General features: G+C 45.5%; 1 pseudogene; it reads left to right on the forward strand.

The window, feature by feature from the left end:
* The first annotated feature begins 552 nt into the window (after positions 1-552).
* On the forward strand, positions 553-2,264 carry LOC148454545 (uncharacterized; annotated as a pseudogene).
* The last annotated feature ends 2,842 nt before the right edge of the window (positions 2,265-5,106 follow it).

Genomic DNA, 5,106 nt, shown 5'->3' on the forward strand with positions numbered 1-5,106 from the left:
ATTTTAGCAGTTGTTGATGAAATCTGTAACATGTATTGAATGAAAACATAACAAAATGATCTGTACTTCACTCCTTGTTATTGTATTTTGTACACTATGTCCTATCAACCTGGAAATTAAAATAGTATTTAAATTTAAAATAATCACTGTCACTAATGTATATTCAGGCATATATTTTATTACATTCACTGACCGTCTTAATGGATATTTGAGATCTAGAAATATTGACTTAATAATATCAGTCAAATTAACCATTTATCATATCAATTGGCATTAAGCAAATCACATATTTGATAAAAAATACTAAAGCTAGAAAACCAAATAATTTTTTTTGCAGAATTAAAAAAAAAACTTTTCTCCCTTTTATATTGCTGTGTGGTTTAGGCTGTATTACTCATTTGGAGGTTTGGCATATGGTTGTTGCTATAGCAACAATTTGCTACCTCATGCCAGCATCCATTGATTGCCCTTTTAAGAAGTGTCACTCTGCCCCTCCTCATCTGCTGTTCTCTTGTGTGTTGCTGAAGTAAGCAGCATCATTCAGACCAGGAGTGAAGGGACCAGCATAGAGAGACCTACAATGGATTTGCTTCTTCATAAGAAGGCAGGCAAGAATCCACGTGTCATGGACCTAGGCACAGAACTGACATTCATTTGACATTCACTAAAACAGACACAGAAGAGTCAATTACACAAAGGAGCTTACTGCACGTACAAGGGAACCTGCATTTGATGCAATGAAATGCTGTGACACATCATATCAAAGCTATGACCTAAAGCAGAGATATCAGGGATAATTCCTAGATTTTTAAACTTGTTTCTGTTTTAAGATTTTGTTCATTGTGGTTATCTCCCTGCAACAGAAGACACGGTGGAGCACAGAGGTAAAAACCTGGGCAATATGAAGGACAAAGACTTTGTTGCCAATGTAGAGAGGGGGAAGCCTGCTACGTACACAGGGGACAAGAAAGCAAAAATGACAGCTAAAACCAATAAAAAATGGGTAAGATTGGCAACTGTTTTTGCCTATGTGTTGTCTGTCTCTCTAGCTGCTATAATACTAGCTGTCTATTACAGTTTGATATGGAAGCCTGTAAGAACAAGTGGAGAGCTAGCACATACTAGTCCAAGCCCTGGAGGACTCTATACTTCTATTTCCAACAATGCAACTATTGTGTCTGATGAAACACTTGTCAACAGCAGTGCCAGGGCCAGCCTGGATCCAGCAAAGCAGTCACGTAACCAGGCAGTGGTTTCAGAAAACACAGAATATGTAGGTACCCCAACACCTGCAACTTATGACGCATCTGCAACTGAGCACAAGGTACTTGTGGGAACCGTTAGTGACACACCATCGGTGAAGGCCCAGATATACAGCAACAAAGAAACTGTGACTTCATCCACAAAGGTAAACACCAATGCTGGAACAGAGGCCTTAAAATCAGGCTTTGAAGACACTGCACCAGACAACATCACCTCTACACATTCACCCCACACAGAAATAGACACTCCAGCATCTGTAGCGGTGCCACTTATTCAGACAAACAAATATACTACAGGATTTCCTGAAGCATTTGCATCAGCACAAGACAGTACAGATATTGTGGACCACTCACTGACTGATCATTTACATGAGGAAACAAGTGGAAGTACGGAATCATTAAAGCATCAAATCAGTGACGCTGAATGGAACCATGACCCTCCAGGCTAAACAGATAGCACTTCACATACATCTCTTGCAGGAAGCCTATAGGAGCCTGTAATAATGACTCTTCAGGGAGCATACAAAGCCTTTTTTTTCTATGTAATGGAAGTGTGAGGATCTGTGCATTTTTAATGCTAGTCCTGACTCCTGCCTCACTGGCTGGCTATTGCCACTTTCCTATCCTGTAACTCAACATACTTCTATTACAGCCAAATGTTTTGTCCTAGTGGTAGGGCAGGATTATTTTCTTAGATTCTGTTTTACTGCTCAATAATGTTCTAACTGACTCTGGGATTCAAATTCAGCAAGTAAGGACTTTCTACACATCAGATGAAACAAAATCTATTTATTTTTGTTTAAATAAAGGCGGCTTGTTTTGTTGGGAAAGGAGTTTGCTTAGATAGCTATAGTATAGTATTTATGTGACATAACTCACAAGGAGTGGATCTCAGGTATGTTAATAGAATGAAAGTATGAAACCTCCTGTATAAACATCTGTTACTTTCATTTTAAATCAGGGTATGATGCATAAGAACATATTATTTTAAGGGCTATTTACACAGCATGAGTAGTAATTAAATATTTTCTTTCAAATAACTGCTGCGTTTTTTTTCTATTGTGATGGGTACATTGCTGTATTCAGTTCTTTGCCTTCAGCTTAACGTGTTTATGGCAGAGGTTCTCAAACACAGTTCTAAAGGCTCCCCAACAGTTCATGTTTTTGAGATATCCATAGTTGAGCACAGGTGGTTAAATCAAATTAACTGAGGTACTGATTAAGTCACCTATAGTCAAGCACGCATGTCCTTAAAACCTGGACTGTTAGGTTTTCTTGAGGACAGAGTTTGGGAACTTCTGGTCTATGGAGTTTAATTACTATTCAGCACTTTTTACAGACTGCTGATTTTCAGTGGTTATGACATGGGATTAAATTCAGTGATGTTATATATATACATATGTGTGTGTGTATGTATATATATATATATATATATTTTTAATAAAATGTAATACATAATGCCGTTTAGTAAATAAACTCTTATATGTCAGTTACTGTGGGTTTTTGTCAAACTGCTTCACTGAGTGTGCAGCATAGGAAGCGTACTTGTACATTTATAGCTTGCTGATGGAACTGGTTATATTGCTGAGAACATAATTGGGCTTAACTCTCCCCCTAATGCCTAACCTTCCCTCCCGCAGCCTAAGCTCCCGTAGCTTAACCCTAACCTCTTCTCCCGTAACCCAACCCTGACCTCCGTTCCCACAGCCTAACCCTAACCTCCACTCCTGTAGCCTAACCCTAACCTCCCCTCTCGTAGCCTAACCCTTACCTCTCCTCCCGTAGCCTAACCCTAACCTCCCCTCCCGCAGCCTAACCCTTACCTCTCCTCCTGTAGTCTAGTCCTTACCTCCCCTCCCGTAGCGTAATTCTAACCTCCCCTGCAGTAGCCTAACCCTAACCTCCCCTCCCGCAGCCTAACCCTAAGCTCCCCTCCCGCAGCCTAACCCTAACCTCTGCTCCCGCAGCCTAACCCTAACATCCACTCCTGTAGCCTAACCCTAACCTCTGCTCCCACAGCCTAACTCTTACCTCTCCTCCCATAGCGTAATTCTAACCTCCACTGCAGTAGACTAACCCTAACCTCCCCTCCCGCAGCCTAACCCTAACCTCCCCTCTCGTAGCCTAACCCTTACCTCTCCTCCTGTAGCCTAACCTCCCCTCCCGCAGCCTAACCCTTACCTCTCCTCCCGTAGTCTAGTCCTTACCTCCCCTCCTGTAGCATAATTCTAACCTCCCCTGCAGTAGCCTAACCCTAACCTCCCCTCCCGCAGCCTAACCCTAACCTCCCCTCCCGCAGCCTAACCCTAACCTCCCCTCCCGCAGCCTAACCCTAACATCCACTCCTGTAGCCTAACCCTAACCTCCCCTCTCGTAGCCTAACCTTTACCTTCACTCCTGTAGCCTAACCCTAACCTCCCCTCTCATAGCCTAACCCTTAACTCTCCTCCTGTAGCCTAACCCTAACCTCTGCTACCGCAGCCTAACTCTTACCTCTCCTCCCGTAGTGTAATTCTAACCTCCCCTGCAGTAGACTAACCCTAACCTCCCCTCCCGCAGCCTAACCCTAACCTCCCCTCTCGTAGCCTAACCCTTACCTCTCCTCCTGTAGCCTAACCCTAACCTCTGCTCACGCAGCCTACCCCTAACCTCCCCTCACGCAGCCTAACCCTTACCTCTCCTCCCGTAGTCTAGTCCTTACCTCCCCTCCTGTAGCGTAATTCTAACCTCCCCTGCAGTAGCCTAACCCTAACCTCCCCTCCCGCAGCCTAACCCTAACCTCCCCTCCCGCAGCCTAACCCTAACCTCTGCTCCCGCAGCTTAACCCTAACATCCACTCCTGTAGCCTAACCCTAACCTCCCCTCTCATAGCCTAACCTTTACCTTCACTCCTGTAGCCTAACCCTAACCTCCCCTCTCGTAGCCTAACCCTTAAATCTCCTCCTGTAGCCTAACCCTAACCTCTGCTACCGCAGCCTAACTCTTACCTCTCCTCCCGTAGCATAATTCTAACCTCCCCTGCAGTAGACTAACCCTAACCTCCCCTCCCACAGCCTAACCCTAACCTCCCCTCTCGTAGCCTAACCCTTACCTCTCCTCCTGTAGCCTAACCCTACATTCATCATGTCGACACTGATGAAATGTTGACAAGATTAGAATGTTTGCAAATCATCCCTAGTGGTTGCATACCTAGTAAGGCGGCTCCAGCGATGTCTTCCAGGTTCGGTGGTCATCTGATGATGACTTCAGGCAGATCCAGTGGTACTGTGGTGGTGAGTAGGCCTAACCCTAACCTTCCCTCCCGCAGCTTAACTTTCCCTCCCGCCTAACCTTTGTTCCCGCAGCCTAAGCTCCCACAGCCTAACCCTAACCTCCTCTCCTGTAGCCTAACCCTAACGTCCCCTCTCGTAGCCTAAACCTTACCTCTCCTCCCGTAGCCTAACCCTTACCTCTCCTCCCGTAGCCAAGTCCTGACCTCTCCTCCCGTAGCGTAATTCTAACCTCCCCTGCAGTAGCCTAACCCTAACCTCCTCTCCCGCAGCCTAACCCTTACCTTTCCTCCCGTAGCCTAACCCTAACCTCCGCTCCAGCAGCCTAACCCTAACCTCCACTCCTGCAGCCTAACCCTAACCTCCCCTCTCGTAGCCTAACCCTAACCTCCCCTCTCGTAGCCTAACCCTAACGTTTCCTCCCGTAGCCTAACCCTTACATTTCTTCCCGTAGCCTAACTCTAACCTCCACTCCTGTAGCCTAACCTCACCTCTCGTAGCCTAACCCTAACGTCCCCTCTCATAGCCTAAACCTTACCTCTCCTCCCGTAGCCTAACCCTTACCTCTCCTCCCG

This window comes from Taudactylus pleione, unplaced genomic scaffold, assembly GCF_031769625.1.
Source record: "Taudactylus pleione unplaced genomic scaffold, aTauple2 ptg000985l, whole genome shotgun sequence".
Taxonomy (NCBI): domain Eukaryota; kingdom Metazoa; phylum Chordata; class Amphibia; order Anura; family Myobatrachidae; genus Taudactylus; species Taudactylus pleione.